At 43.0% G+C, this 15,596-nt stretch overlaps 1 pseudogene; it reads right to left on the reverse strand.

Moving 5' to 3' along the window:
* LOC119350245 overlaps positions 1–15,596 on the reverse strand; it is a 98,454-nt pseudogene that overhangs the window by 20,457 nt on the left and 62,401 nt on the right.

The following is a 15,596-nucleotide window of genomic DNA, read 5'->3' on the forward strand; positions in this document are numbered from 1 at the left end:
CCAAGATTCATTGAACCCCTTCATACGTAAGGCTTGCTGGAGGAAGGGCCATTTGACCTTATCATACGCTTTTTCGAAATCCACTTTGAAGATAATGTTGGGGAACGTAGTAATTTCAAAAAAAATCCTACACACGCAAGATCATGGTGATGCATAGCAATGAGAGGGGAGAGTGTTGTCCATGTACCCTCGTAGACCGAATGCGGAAGCATTAGCACAACGTGGTTGATGTAGTCGTACCTCTTCACGATCCGACCGATCCAAGTACCGAACGTACGGCACCTCCGAGTTCAGCACACGTTCAGCTCGATGACGTCCCTTGAACTCCGATCCAGCCGAGCTTTGAGGGAGAGTTTCGTTAGCACGATGGCATGGTGACGGCGATGATGTTGCTACCGACGCAGGGCTTCTCCTAAGCACCACTACGATATGATCGAGGTGGAATATGGTGGAGGGGGCACCGCACATGGCTAAGATATCAAGAGATCAATTGTTGTGTCTATGGGGTGCCCCCCTCCTTCGTATATAAAGGAGGGGAGGAGAGGACCGGCCAAGGGGAGGAGGCGCGCCCAAGGGGGGGAGTCCTACTCCCGGTGGGAGTAGGACTCCTCCTTTTCTTATTTGGAGAGGGAGAGGGAAGGAAGAGGAAGGAGGGAGGAAGGAAAGGGGGGCCGGCCCCCATCCCAATTCGGATTGGGCTTGGGGGGGCACGCCCCCTCCCTTGCTCCTTTCCCCTCCTTTCCACTAAAGCCCATATACCTCCCGGGGGGTTCCGATAACCTCTCGGTGCTCCAGTATTATCCCGATCTCACCCGGAACCATTCTGGTGTCCAAATATAGTCGTCCAATATATCGATCTTTATGTTTCGACCATTTCGAGACTCCTCTTCATGTCCGTGATCACATCCAAGACTCCAAACTACCTTCGGTAAATCAAAACACATAAACTCATAATATAACCGTCATCGAACTTTAAGCGTGCGGACCCTACGAGTTCGAGAACTATGTAGACATGACCAAGACACATCTCCGGTCAATAACCAATAGCGGAACCTGGATGCTCACATTGGCTCCCACATATTCTACGAAGATCTTTATCGGTCAAACCGCATAACAACATACGTTGTTCCCTTTATCATCGGTATGTTACTTGTCCGAGATTCGATCATCGGTATCTCAATACCAAGTTCAATATCGTTACCGGCAAGTCTCTTTACTCGTTCCATAATGCATCATCTCGTAACTAACTCATTAGTCACATTGCTTGCAAGGCTTATAGTGATGTGCATTACCGAGAGGGCCCAGAGATACCTCTCCGACAATCGAAGTGACAAATCCTAATCTCGAAATATTCCAACTCAACAAGTACCTTCGGAGACACCTGTATAGCACCTTTATAATCACCCTGTTACATTGTGACATTTGGTAGCACACAAAGTGTTCCTCCGGTAAACGGGTGTTGCATAATCTCATAGTCATAGGAACATGTATAAGTCATGACGAAAGTAATAGCAACATAGTAAACGATCAAATGCTAAGCTAACGGAATGGGTCAAGTCAATCACATCATTCTCCTAATGATGTGATCCCGTTAATCAAATGACAACTCATGTCTATCGCTAGGAAACATAACCATCTTTGATCAACGAGCTAGTCAGGTAGAGGCATACTAGTGACACTATGTTTGTCTATGTATTCACACATGCATTATGTTTTCGGTTAATACAAATCTAGCATGAATAATAAACATTTATCATGATATGAGGAAATAAATAATAACTTTATTATTGCCTCTAGCGCATATTTCCTTCAGATAACACCATCTAGTTTCTTTGTATGGATTTCGTGCAACGTTTCATGTAGGACTACAACCCCTTCTAGGATTTGTCTTCCTGGCATGAGGGCAGTTTGAGTTGGTTGCACAACCGAATGGGCTATCCATGTCAACCTATTCATGCCAACCTTAGTAAAAATCTTAAAGCTTACATTGAGGAGACAGAGCGGTCTAAACTGCTCAATGCGAATAGCTTCCACCTTTTTTGGCAACAACGTTATTGTTCAAAAATTGAGGTAAAACAGATTTAAGTGACCATCAAACAAATCATGGAACATAGGCATAAGATCTCGCTTTATGATATGCCAGAATTTTTGATAAAATTCCACCTGGAACCCATCCGGCTCGGGCGCTTTATTATGCTTCATTTGCATTATTGCATCAAACACCTCTTTCTCAGTGAAGGGAGAAGACAACACCTCATTCTCTTCTAAATTGACTTGAGGTATGTCCCCGATCACACTATGTAAGTGCATCTAGTGCCCCTTAGTGATTTTGGTGTATTGAAGACTTATAGGTTAAGGGACATATGTTTGTGAGTGTACACAGGCTCTATAAGTCGATGAGGAGTTTGATATTTACAGTGAAAGACGACCCCTAAAAATGAATGTCTTCGGCTGAAGACTTTGGTTCTCCTGAAGACTTTGAAAATGAAGAAATTGGTGTGACCTTGAAGACTTGGATATTCATGCGAGGATTATGAAGCATGGAGACTTTTGTTTTCATAGTTTCGTTTTCTTCTTCTTGAGTCATAGGAAACACCGTGTTGTTAAAGGGGGTCGAGGTAGTACTAAGGAAAATGATTTCCAAGTGATGCTCATCTCAAAATCCTACACCTACCCAATCCTTCGAGTGAAGCCATTGGAAATCTCATATCAGATCAGTCAATTTCTTTAGTGACAGAGACGAAGATCTTTTGGTCTCTGAGGAATTTGTCCTGACTGAGTAGTTAGGAATTCGCTAGTGCGAATTGCCTACACAATGAGGAACATGATAACCCTGAGGAATTCGAACCTCAAATATCCGACCGTTGTTGTGCTATGCGCTAGCTGTCCCAAAATATCTACCACCTAATGGTCATATCAGCCAAGGGCATTTATGTCTTATCATATCGAGTTGCTCCCTATGCTATAAATACCTGCCCCCTACAACCACTAGCTGGTTGGCTGCTCCGAGAGAAACTGACACTTGTCATTTGAGAGCAACCCATCCTCCAGGACTTTAAGCAAAAACCATCAAGTGAGGAAATACCCAAATCCCAAACCCAAACACATACAAACCCAAAGTGATTGAGCATCACTGAAGAGATTGTTCCTGTGTGGAACCGACGCTTGTTACCTTTGAGGACTGTGTATCCTCCAAACGGTTAGGCGTCATGGTCTGAGCATCCAAGAGGAATTGTGGATCGCCGAGTTGTTGGGGAACGTAGTAATTTCAAAAAAATTCCTACGCGCACACATGATCATGGTGATGCATAACAACGAGAGGGGACAGTGTTGTCCACGTGCCCTCATAGACCGAAAGCGGAAGCGTTAGCACAACGCGGTTGATGTAGTCGTACATCTTCACGATCTGACTGATCCAAGTACCGAATGTACGTCACCTCCGAGTTCAGCACACGTTCAGCTCGATGACATACCTCGAACTCTGATTTAGCCAAGCTTTGAGGGAGAGTTTCGTCAGCACGACGGCGTGGTGACGATGATGATGTTGCTACCGACGCAGGGCTTCGCCTAAGAACCGCAACGATATGATCGAGGTGGAATATGGTGGAGGTGGACAACGCACATGGCTAAGAGATCAAGAGATCAATTGTTGTGTCTAGAGGTGCCCCCCTGCCCCCGTATATAAAGGAGTGGAGGAGGGGGAGGACAGGCCCTCTCTAGGCGCGCCCAAGGGGGGAGTCCTACTCCCGGTGGGAGTAGGATTCCCCCTTCCCAAGTTGGAGTAGGAGAGGGAAGAGAAGGAGGAGTAGGAGAGAAGGAAAGGGGGGCCGCACCCCCCAAACCTATTCCTATTCGGCCTCCTGCCCAAAGGGGGGCGCACCAGCCCCTTGTGGGCTAGTGTGCTTCCTTCTTATGGCCCATAAGGCCCATAACTTTTCCCCGGCGAATTCCCGTAACTCTTCGGTACTCCGATAAATACCCGAATCACTCGGAACCTTTCCGATGTCCGAATATAGTCGTCCAATATATCGATCTTTACGTCTCGACCATTTCGAGACTCCTCGTCATGTCCCCGATCTCATCCTGGACTCCGAACTACCTTCGGTACATAAAAACACATAACTCATACTATAAATCGTCACCGAACGTTAAGCGTGCGGACCCTACGGGTTCAAGAACTATGTAGACATGACCGAGACGCGTCTCCGGTCAATAACCAATAGCGGAACCTGGATGCTCATATTGGCTCCCACATATTATACGCAGATCTTTATCGGTCAAACTGCATAACAACTACGTTGTTTCCTTTGTCATCGGTATGTTACTTGCCCGAGATTCGATCGTCGGTATCTCAATACCTAGTTCAATCTCGTTATTGGAAAGTCTCTTTACTTGTTATGTAAAGCATCATCCCGCAACTAACTCATTAGTCACATTGCTTGCAAGGCTTATAGTGATGTACATTACCGAGAGGGCCCAAAGATACCTCTCCGACATTGGAGTGACAAATCCTAATCTCGAAATACGTCAACCCAACAAGTACCTTCGGAGACACCTGTAGAGCACCTTTACAATCACCCAGTTATGTTGTGACGTTTGGTTGCACACAATGTGTTCCTCCGGTAAGCAGGAGTTACATAATCTCATAGTCATAGGAACATGTATAAGTCATGAAGAAAGCAATAGCAACATACTAAACGATCAAGTGCTAAGCTAATGGAATGGGTCAAGTCAATCACATCATTATCCGAATGATGTGATCCCGTTAATCAAATGACAACTCATGTCTATGGTTAGGAAACTTAACCATCTTTGATTCAACGAGCTAGTCAAGTAGAGGCATACTAGTGACACTTTGTTTGTGTATGTATTCACACATGTACTAAGTTTCCGGTTAATACAATTCTAGCATGAATAATAAACATTTATCATGAAATAAGGAAATAAATAATAATTTTATTATTGCCTCTAGGGCATATTTTCTTCAGTCTCGCACTTGCACTAGAGTCAATAATCTAGTTCACATCACCATGTGATTTAACACCGATATTCACATCTGTATGTCATTAACACCCATAGTTCACATCGTCATGTGACCAATACCCGAAGGGTTTACTAGAGTCAATAATCTAGTTCACATCGCTATCTGATTAACACCCAAAGAGTACTAAGGTATGATCATGTTTTGCTTGTGAGAGAAGTTTAGTCAACGGGTCTGTCACATTCAGAGCCGTATGTGTTTTGCAAATATGCTATGTCTACAATGCTCTGCACGGAGCTACTCTAGCTAATTTCTCCCACTTTCAATATGTATCTAGATTGAGACTTAGAGTCATCTGGATCGATGTAAAAGCTTGCACCGATGTAACTTTTTACGACGGGCTCTTTTATCACCTCCATAATCGAGAAATATTTCCTTAGTCCTCACTAAGGATATTCTTGACCACTGTCCAGTGATCTACTCTTAGATCAAAATTGTACTCCCTTGCCAAACTCAGAGCAAGGTATACAATAGGTCTGGTACACAGCATAGCATACTTTATAGAACCTATGACTGAGGCATAGGGAATGGCTTTTCATTCTCTTTCTATTTTCTGCCATAGTCGGGTTTTGAGTCTTACTCAACTTCACACCTTGCAACACAGGCAAGAACTCCTTCTTTGACTATTACATTTTGAATTACTTCAAAATCTTTATCAATGTATGTACTCATTGAAAAATCTTATCAAGCGTCTTGATCTATCTCTATAGATCTTGATGCTCAATGTGTAAGCAGCTTCACCGAGCTCTTTCATTGAAAAACTTTTATTCAAATATCCTTTTATGCTATCCAGAAATTCTATATCATTTCCAATCAACAATATGTCGTCCACATATAATATCAGAAATGCTACAGAGCTCCCACTCACTTTCTTCTAAATACAGGCTTCTCCAAAAGTCTGTATAAAACGATATGCTTTGATCAACTCATCAAAGCGTATATTCCAACTCCGAGATGCTTGCACCAGTCCATAGATGGATCGCTGGAGCTTGCATATTTTGTTAGCACCTTTAGGATTGACAAAACCTTCTGGTTGCATCATATACAACTCTTCTTTAATAAATCCATTAAGGAATGCAGTTTTGACATCTTATTTGCCAGATTTCATAAAACATGGCAATTGCTAACATGATTCGGACAGACTTAAGCATCGATACGAGTGAGAAAATCTCATTGTAATCAACACTTTGAACTTGTCAAAAAAAATTGCGACAAGTCAAGCTTTGTAGATAGTAACACTACTATTAGCGTATGTCTTCCTCTTGAAGATCCATTTATTTTTATGGCTTGCCGATCATCGGGCAAGTCAACCAAATTCCACACTTTGTTCTCATACATGGATCCCATCTCAGATTTCATAGCCTTAAGCCATTTCGCGGAATCTGGGCTCATCATCGCTTCCTCATAGTTCATAGGTTCATCATGGTCAAGTAACATGATCTCTAGAACAGAATTACCATACCACTCTGGTGCGGATCTTACTCTGGTTGACCTACGAGGTTCGGTAGTAACTTGATCCGAATTTTTCATGATCATCATCATTAACTTCCTCACTAATCGGTGTAGTAGTCACAGGAACATATTTCTGTGATGAACTACTTTCCAATAAGGGAGCAGGTACAGTTACCTCATCAAGTTCCACTTTCCTCCCACTCACTTCTTTCGAGAGAAACACCTTCTCTAGAAAGGATCCATTCATAGCAACGAATATCTTGCCTTCGGATCTGTGATATAAGGTGTATCCAACAGTTTCCTTTGGTTATTCTATGAAGGCGCACTTCTCTGATTTGGGTTCGAGCTTATCAGGTTGAAACTTTTTCACATATGCATCGCAGCCCCAAACTTTAAGAAATGACAACTTTGGTTTCTTGCCAAACCACAGTTCATAAGGCGTCGTCTCAACGGATTTTGATGGTGCCCTATTTAAAGTGAATACAACTGTCTCTAATGCATAACCCCAAAACGATAGTGGTAAATCGGTAAGATACATCATAGATCGTACTATATCCAATAAATGAAGGCCAAACTCGTGACTCAAATATTCTCCTCTACGATCAGTTTGTAGAAACTTTATTTTCTTGTTATGATGATTCTCCACTTCACTCTGAAATTCTTTGAACTTTTCAAATGTTTCAGACTTGTGCTTCATTAAGTAGATATGCTCATATCTGATCAAATCATCTGTGAAGGTCAGAAAATAATGATACCCGCCACAAGCATCAACACTCATTGGACCGCATACATCGGTATGTATTATTTCCAACAAGTCAGTAGCTCGTTCCATTGTTCCGGAGAACGGAGTTTTAGTCATCTTGCCCAAAAGGCACGGTTCGCAAGCATCAAATGATTCATAACCAAGTGATTCCAAAAATCCATCTTTATGGAGTTTCTTCATGCGCTTTACACCGATATGACCCAAACGGCAGTGCCACAAATAAGTTGCACTATCATTATCAACTTTGCATCTTTTGGCATCAATATTATGAATATGTGTATCACTACGATCGAGATCCAACAAACTACTTTCATTGGGTGTATGACCATCGAAGGTTTTATTCATGTAAACAGAACTACAATTATTCTTTGACTTTAAATGAATAACCGTATTGCAATAAACATGATCAAATCATATTTATGCTCAACGCAGACGCCAAATAACATTTATTTAGGTTCAACACTAATCTCGAAACTATAGGGAGTGTGCGATGATGATCATATCAATCTTGGAACTACTTCCAACACACATCATCACTTCACCCTCAACTAGTCTCTGTTTATTCTATAACTCCCGTTTCAAGTTACTAATCTTAGCAACCGAACAAGTATCAAATACTCAGGGGCTACTATAAACACTAGTAAGGTACACATCAATAACCTGTATATCAAATATACCCTTATTCACTTTGCCATCCTTCTTATCTACCAAATATTCAGGGCATTTCCACTTCCAGTGACCATTTCCTTTGTAGTAGAAGCACTCAATTTCAGGCTTTGGTCCAGCTTTGGGCTTCTTCACGGGAGTTACAACTTGCTTGTCATTCTACTTGAAGTTCCCTTTCTTTTCCCTTTGCCCTTTTCTTGAAACTAGTGATCTTGTCAATCATCAACACTTGATGCTCGTTCTTGATTTCTACCTTCGTCGATTTCAACATCACGAAGAGCTCGGGAATCATTTTCGTCATCCCTTGCATACTATAGTTAATCACGAAGTTCTAGTAACTTGGTGATGGTGACTAGAGAACTCTGTCAATCACTATCTTATCTGGAAGATTAACTCCCACTTGATTCAAGCGATTGTAGTACCCAGACAATCTGAGCACATGCTCACTAGTTGAGCAATTCTCCTTCATCTTTTAGCTATAGAACTTGTTGGAGACTTCATATCTCTCAACTCGGGTATTTGCTTGAAATATTAACTTCAACTCCTGGAACATCTCATATGGTCCATGACGTTCAAAATGTCTTTGAAGTCCCGATTCTAAGCCGTAAAGCATGGCACACTGAACTATCAAGTAGTCATCATATTGAGCTAGCCAAATGTTCATAACGTCTGCATCTGCTCTTGCAATAGGTCTGTCACCTAGCAGTGCATCAAGGACATAATACTTCTGTGCAGCAATGAGGATAAACCTAAGATCATGGACCAAGTCCGCATCGTTGCTACTATTATCTTTCAACTTAGTTTTCTCTAGGAACATATAAAAACATAGGGAAGCAACAACGTGAGCTATTGATCTACAACATAATTTGCAAAATACTGTCAAGACTAAGTTCATGATAAATTAAAGTTCAATTAATCATATTACTTAAGAACTCCCACTTAGATAGACATCCTTCTAATCATCTAAGTGATCATGTGATCCAAATCAACTAAACGATGTCCGATCATCACGTGAGATGGAGTAGTTTTTAATGGTGAACATCACTATGTTGATCATATCTACTATATGATTCACGCTCGACCTTTCGCTCTCAGTGTTCTGAGGCTATATCTGCATATGCTAGGCTCGTCAGGTTTAACCTGAGTATTCTGCATGTGCAAAACTGGCTTGCACCCATTGTAGATGAACATAGAGCTTATCACACCCGATCATCACGTGGTGTCTCGGCACGACGAACTTTGGCAACGGTGCATACTCAGGGAGAACACTTTTACCTTGAAATTTAGTGAGAGATCATCTTATAATGCTACCGTCAATCAAAGCAAAATAAGATACATAAAGGATAAACATCACATGCAATCAATATAAGTGATATGCTATGGCCATCATCATCTTGTGCTTGTGATCTCCATCTTTGAAGCACCGTCATGATCACCATCGTCACCGGCACGAGACCTTGATCTCCATCGTAGCATCGTTGTCGTCTTGCCAACTATTGCTTCTACAACTATCGCTACTGCTTAGTGATAAAGTAAAGCAATTACAGGGCGATTGCATTGCATACAATAAAGCGACAACCATATGGCTTCTGCCAGTTGCCGATAACTTGGTTACAAAACATGATCATCTCATACAATAGCATCAAATCTTGACCATATCACATCACAACATGCCCTGCAAAAACAACTTAGATGTCCTCTACTTTGATGTTGCAAGTTTTACATGGCTGCTACGGGCTGAGCAAGAACTGTTCTTACCTACGCATCAAAACCACAACGATATTTCATCAAGTTAGTACTGTTTTAACCTTCTCAAGGACCGAGCGTAGCCACACTTGGTTCAACTAAAGTTGGAGAAACTGACACCCGCCAGCCACCTATGTGCAAAGCACGTCGGTAGAACCAGTCTCGTGTAAGCGTACGTGTAATGTCGGTCCGGGCCGCTTCATCCAACAATACCGCCGAACCGAAGTATGACATGCTGGTAAGCAGTATGACTTGTATCCCCCACAACTCACTTGTGTTCTACTCGTGCATATAACATCTACGCATAAAACCTGGCTCTGATACCACTGTTGGGGAACGTAGCAATTTCAAAAAAATTCCTACGCACACGCAAGATCATGGTGATGCATATCAACGAGAGGGGAGAGTGTTGTCCATGTACCCTCGTAGACCGAAAGCGGAAGCGTTAGCACACTACGGTTGATGTAGTCGTACGTCTTCACGATCCGACCGATCCAAGTACCGAATGTACAGCACCTCCGAGCTCAGCACACGTTCAGCTCGATGACGTCCCTCGAACTCCAATCTAGCATGGGCTTTGAGGGAGAGTTTCGTCAGCACGACGGTGTGGTGACGATGATGATGTTGCTACCAACGCAGGGCTTCGCCTAAGCACCGCTATGATATGATCGAGGTGGAATATGGTGGAGGGGGGCGCCGCACATGGCTAAGAGATCAAGAGATCAATTGTTGTGTCTAGAGGTGCCCCCCCTGCCCCCATATATAAAGGAGTGGAGGAGGGGGAGGTCCGGCCCTCTCTAGGCGCGCCCAAGGGGGGAGTCCTACTCCCGATGGGAGTAGGATTCCCCCTTCCCAAGTTGGAGTAGGAGAGGGAAGGGAAGGAGGAGTAGGAGAGAAGGAAAGGGGGGCCGCACGCCCCAAACCTATTCCTATTGGGCCTCCTGCCCAAAGGGGGGCACGCCAGCCCCTTGTGGGCTGGTGTGCTTCCTTCTTATGGCCGAATCACTCAAACCTTTTCAATGTCCGAATATAGTCGTCCAATATATTGATCTTTACGTCTCGACCATTTTGAGACTCCTCGTCAAGTCCCCGATCTCATCCGGGACTCCGAACTACCTTCGGTACATAAAAACACATAACTCATACTATAAATCATCACCAAACGTTAAGCGTGCGGACCCTACGGGTTCGAGAACTATGTAGACATGACCGAAAAGCGTCTCCGGTGAATAACCAATAGCGGAACCTGGATGCTCATATTGGCTCCCACATATTCTAGGAAGAACTTTATCAGTCAAATAGCATAACAACATACGTTGTTCCCTTTGTCATCGGTATGTTACTTGCCCGAGATTCAATCGTCGGTATCTCAATGCCTAGTTCAATATCGTTACCGACAAGTCTCTTTAATCGTTATGTAAAGCATCATCCCACAACTAACTCATTAGTCACATTGCTTGCAAGGCTTATAGTGATGCGCATTACCGAGAGGGCTCAGAGATACCTCTCCGACATCGGAGTGACAAATCCTAATCTTGAAATACGTCAACTAAACAAGGACCTTTGGAGACACCTGTAGAGCACCTTTATAATCACCCAGTTACGTTGTGACATTTGGTTGCACACAAAGTGTTCCTCCGGTAAGCGGGAGTTACATAATCTCATAGTCATAGGAACATGTATAAGTCATGAAGAAAGCAATAGCAACATACTAAACGATCAAGTGCTAAGCTAACGGAATGGGTCAAGTCAATCACATCATTCTCCTAATGATGTGACCCCGTTAATCAAATGGCAACTCATGTCTATGGTTAGAAAACTTAACCATCTTTGATTCAATGAGCTAGTCAAGTAGAGGCATACTAGTGACACTTTGTTTGTCTATGTATTCACACATGTACTAAGTTTCCGGTTAATACAATTCTAGCATGAATAATAATCATTTATCATGAAATAAGGAAATAAATAATAACTTTATTATTGCCTCTAGGGCATATTTCCTTCATGAGTGACCGAGTTTGTGAAGGTTTGGAAGTCACCTGTGAAGACTTACCACTACTGTTGGGCGAGATTTGCGTGATCTTAGCTCAAGGAGCATACGGCGAGGACTGTGTGTTCGGGACTGTGTGTCCGGGACTGTGTGTCCTTGAGTTTAAATACTCAGCCACTCCAACTAGACGTACAACTGTCATAGCAGTTGGAACCGGTCAACCAAATCATTGTCTTCACCAAGCCTGCTGGTTCTATTTCCTCAACCCTTTCATTTCCTTAGTTATGTGTTGATGAACCTGTTCATTACTGTCTGAAGACTTTGACTGAAGACTTTCTCTAATTCCTCAATCCTATTTCTTCAGTCAGTTTGTCTTCATCTTGCTTATCCTGTGTTTACGCTTTCTGTACTTTGTGTTTTGTCTTTCATTTCATCATGAAGACTATGTTGTTGCTCTGTTATGCTTATACCCGAGTACTTATTCCGCTGCAAGTAGTTCTTTGCTTAGGAATTTCCTCACCCTAAAATTCCTCAGTGAAGAATTCATAAAAATCGCCTATTCACCCCATCTAGACAACGTAACGCACTTTCAATTGGTATCAGAGCAAGGTACTCCCTTTTTCTGTGTGATTCTGGTTTAACCACCTGGAGTTTTAGATATGTCGACTGCAGGAATGAGAAGAGTGTCCTACCCCATCTTTGATGGTCATGAGTATCCTAAGTGGAAGGCCATGATGAAGAAGTAACTCATGGTGATGAACAGTGAACTGTGGACCGTCACTGAGATTGGTCTTACCGATCTATGCAAGATGGTGGAGGCTAATGACATTCGCAAGTACACCCTACTCAACCTCACGGCGGAGGATGTCATCTGCTCCTATTTGTCCCAAAAATCAGTTCAGGAACGTCATGCATCTCAACCATGCGAAGCTTATCTGGGACCGACTCTCTGATGTCAATGAAGGTCATTGTACTCGTTAGGATCTATGGTTTGAGGATTTCAAGGAATCACTCAAAGAGATGACTTTCGCACCTGAATCATCATCCATTGCACCATGCCTTATGGCTAAGGGTGCGAAGGTAACTAAATGCTACCTATCCGAATCTAGTGATGATGAAATAGGTGATGAATTTGGACCCAGCTATGTCAAACTTGCTTCCCTTGCCACTAAACAACAAAGAGCTCTTGAAAAAGTTCAAAACATGCTTGATGAAAGCGATGATATGTTGGGTGAGGAATTGAATCGAACTAAGGCTCTAACTGATAGTCTTCAAAAACTTCAGTCTGAGTTTGACAACCTTCAAAGTCATCATAACTCTCTCCTAACTGATCATGAAAAGCTTTCTCATGAAATTCTTCAGAGAATGCAAGATCTTTAGAAGTTAAAAGTGAGTAATGAAGATCTTCAGAAGGAAATCGATTCATTGCTTGCTCAACAGATCTGTTCCGCTTAGGAAGAATTTATTCCACCATGTCTGAAATGCATTGAACGTGAATCTGCTAATTCATCACCTGAATGTTCAAATGCTTCTACTGCTGTAAATTCTTCAACTATCTATGTGCTCACAATTTCCTCATCTGAGGATACCACAAGTATCACTGACGATGATGCAGGTCTGAAGGAATTGTATGTAACAGACATTTACAAAAGTCTTAAAGGGCATCAGACTCTATGTGATGTGCTTAAAAAGCAGATCTTGAACAGGAACCCTAGGAAAGAGGGTATTGCCTTTGAGAGGAAACTCAATGCTAATGGAACCTACTGGAAACCTGAGCAGTATCCCAAAACCTCATGGGTTGCTGCAAAAGGACCTCCTGTAGATCCATGCACTTTATCTGGCCTTACCTGTGATTCTTCATATTCCTCTGATGAGTCATTTGACTCCAACTATAAATTGTTTAAGAATCAGGACGGTCAAGTATTTGCTCCATATTTTGGAACTAACTGCAGGAACGGTTCCCCTATGAAGAAAATCTGGGTTCCTAAAAGATGCCTTGAAAATCTTCAGGTGAATGTCATCATGACACCACCCGTGAAGAATAGGAACCCCAGATCAAATTCTTCATATGGATCAAAATCTTCATATGGATCCAAGTCCACATATTGACCAAATTCTTCATATGGATCAAATTCCTCACGTGGATCAAAATCCTCATATGAACATCATCATGCTAACACTTTTGTTTCACAAGGAAAGTCGAAAGGCTATGAATATGAGCATTATTCTTCAAATCATTATGTACATAAGTCCTCAAAGAATTTCACTGCTTATTCATATGCTTACCCTAACCACTCTTCTGTGAAACAAAGTGCACTGGCTTCTATGCCATCTTTTTCTTATGGAGCTCGCAGAATGATGAACTCTTTGCCACCCCTCCAGATGTGGGTGGTGAAGAAAAAGAACTAATCTCTTATGAAGGGTCAGGTCTCCAGACAAACTTAATCGTCTGAAGAAATTACTGGAGACCTGAATGTGCTTGAACGGACGAAAGCTAATCATGAATAAATGAATTACTCATTTCTCACATCCTCATATTACTATTGCTATATCCGTTACTGCCGATGATATTGATATCATATTCTTCACTGATGAAGTATATGGGTTCGTAAGTTGCACTAATTCATCTGCAGGTTGAACAACCCAAAGCTACTGAGTGGGTCCTCGATAGTGGATGCACGGACCACATGACTGGTGACAGGAACCTGTTGATGGACACTGATTTGTCACCATCTCATCTGAAGCATATTACCTACGCTGACAAAGGCAAAAGCAAGGTATTGGGTCTAGGTAAGGTCGCGATCTCAAAGGATCGACACATGGACAAAGTCATGCTTGTCGAGTCCTTAGGATTCAACCTCATGTCTGTCTCAATGCTTTGTGATCTTGGTATGGTTGTTGTCTTTGGCAAATTTCGTTGCCTTGTGCTAATGGAATCTAACAACTCCAAAGTCTTCGAAGGCTTTAGGAAAGGAGACTTGTATATTGTTGATTTCTCCGCAGGACCACAGCCTGCCACATGTCTACATGCTAAAGCTTCAGAATGCTGGCTATGGCATCGACGACTTGGTCATGCTGGGATGAGGAACTTGCATACACTCGCGAACAAGAAGCATGTCATTCGCATCGAGGGTGTCAAATTCCTCAAAGATCATCTTTGTGGGGCTTGTGAGGCTGGAAAGATCACCAGTGTAATACCCCGGATGTATCTTTCCATACTTGTAACTCTAACTCTTGCCATTTTCGGCTATGTGTTATGATATTCCTTCCGTGGTTGGGTTTTTGTTTTTCGTTTTGCATTTTGTTCATGTCATGCTTTTCATATCATGTCATCATGTGCATCTCATTTGCATACGTGTTCGTCTCATGCATCCGAGCATTTTCCCCGTTGTCCGTTTTGCAATCCGACACTCCCACATGCACCGGCTCACCCCTCTTGTCTCTTTTCGTGAGCAAGTGTTAAACGTTCTCGGAATGGCCCGACGTTTGCCAAGCGGCCTTGGTATAGCACTGGTAGACCGCCTGTCAAGTTTCGTGTCATTTGGAGCTCGTTTGATACTCCAACGGTTAACCAGGTTCCTGCAAAGGCCTATTTTGGGTTGCAGCCCAACACCCCTCCAAAATAGCCCAATAACCCATCTAAGTCACTTCCATGCTCTCGGTCGTTCGATCACGATCGTGTGGGCGAAAACCGCACCTTATTTCGAGCCTCCTAGCTCCCTCTTCCTATATAAACACCCCCCCTCCTAAATTTTCGGGCAAACCCTAAAAAAAATCATCCCGTCGCCACCGGACACGTCCGGCTGCCGCCGGACGATTCCCGCCGCCGCGCCCAGCCAACCAGGCCGCGACACGTGGCGCGTCCACTGCCCCCGTGCCGCCGGCCCGCCTGGCCCGTCGCCGGCCCCCGCGGCCCAGATCCGCTCCTCCGCCGTCCT

The sequence above is a fragment of the Triticum dicoccoides genome, chromosome 1B (assembly GCF_002162155.2).
Source record: "Triticum dicoccoides isolate Atlit2015 ecotype Zavitan chromosome 1B, WEW_v2.0, whole genome shotgun sequence".
NCBI classification, from domain to species: domain Eukaryota; kingdom Viridiplantae; phylum Streptophyta; class Magnoliopsida; order Poales; family Poaceae; genus Triticum; species Triticum dicoccoides.